Below are 1,828 nucleotides of genomic sequence, written 5' to 3' on the forward strand. Positions count from 1 at the left end.
GACTGCATATAACACATTTGCAGAGTCTTTATTTTCTAAGCTCAGCCTTTTATACCATGTACCTCTTTTGTATCACTAATAGGGACTGTTGCCCCTCTGCCAGAGCAGATAGATATATGGCTGTGTGGAAGAAGATTCAATACAACTTGTAGTTTATGGATTGTAATCACTCGTCAGTCTGAGCTTAGGAGTCCAGTGGGCGGTCTGTGTGTACAAAGATAGCTGTTACTAAGTGATAAGACCGCCCACTGGACTCCTAAGGTCAGAAAGAGCAGGAATTTCAATCAATAAGTTAGAAGTTACTGCAAGTTGAAACCTTTTACACCAAACTGTGTATTGACATGAAAAAGATAAAAGGAGACTGAGGTGTTACTATATGGTGCTACATGCAGATCTATCAGAGACAGACAGCTGGGATCCATTGGAAGTTGTCTGCGTCTCCCATGAATACTTGATTTTCATGTTTCTGTCCCAAAATAATATATGATATGACTATGACTTACCACTGAATATCAGGAAGGCAACGAGCAGGAACACAGCTGCTATAGATATTCCCTGGATCCACTGCATTCAGACTCAGTGTAGAAATTCGGTAATTAGAATTTTTTATTTTTTTTAACAGGATAGGGAAGAATTTCAGTACGACACTAGATGTCAGACCTCTTCCACTAATGATAAGTTTACTCTGTAGGACGGTATTTGTCAAAGAATGACAATTTCTATTGACTGCTGGACCTGGTATTGTATTAGTGATGTGATAGTAACATGGATTTCTGACATAGCTATTTTGTTTTAGCAGTTTTTAGCATAGTCATGGCCCAAAACTTTTTTTTTCCACTGGATTTCAACCCTGCTTAAAATGACCTGCTAACATCATTTCAGTGATCTGTTCTTAGCTCAGGAGAAAATGTTAATGAGGCCAAGACAGTTTGCTTTTAAAGGTGGATGGTGCTTAAAATCATTGTTTTCTTCTGTTAACCATGGTTACCTCCAAGGGAACACATACAGTCATCATTGCTTTGCATCAAACGGTCTTCACTGGAAAGGTTATTGCTGTTTGTAAATTGGTATCTAACTCAACCATTTATTGGCCCATCAAGGAGAAAGTTTAAATTACTGTGAAGAAGGCTTCAGGATGCCCAAGAACCGGCTCCTAAAGAGAAGTCTGTTACGGGATTAGGTTGCCACCAGGGCAGAGCTTTCTAAGGAATGGAAAATAAATAAACTTGGCAACGGCCCACTGATATTGGAATAGGGATATGGGGGAGGTTAAGCTGTCAAAAAAAACAATAAGAAGGAGAATGAACCAATAAAAGTATAAAAGCTGGCACCAACACTAATCAGACAAGCATTATGTTCATAGCAAGCAAGGTAATATAGAGACAAAGGTTTACTTAGAAATAGTCCTGAATTTCAAAGAGGATAATGTATTGTAGAGAATAATAGGTTCTTTACATTGTGCAATTATATGATTGTTATGCAACTGTTATTACGTGTAATATGCCTGGTTCACCAGAAGGTGGCAGTGTAAATGGCAGAACTATACTTAGAAAGAATGGGACTCACCATTCCATTCTCCCCCCTCTGGGCAGAGGTGGGCAAGTCGTGCTTCCTTCCAGAAGCGAGGGGCAGCAGTTCCAATTAGTTCAAGTCGAGTCTGGACACACACAGTCTGACGTGCCTATGTCAGCCAGAGCAGCCTAAGCTCTGGTGACCATGGAAGCCATAGGGACCAGAGGATATCCTTCTTCGGTCGCCATAATAGATATCAGCAAGAGGAATTGTTCTTCGGCTGGAAATTACGTCATTTACTGAGTGTTAGGAGGGG

This window comes from Bufo gargarizans, unplaced genomic scaffold, assembly GCF_014858855.1.
Source record: "Bufo gargarizans isolate SCDJY-AF-19 unplaced genomic scaffold, ASM1485885v1 original_scaffold_1846_pilon, whole genome shotgun sequence".
NCBI lineage: Eukaryota > Metazoa > Chordata > Amphibia > Anura > Bufonidae > Bufo > Bufo gargarizans.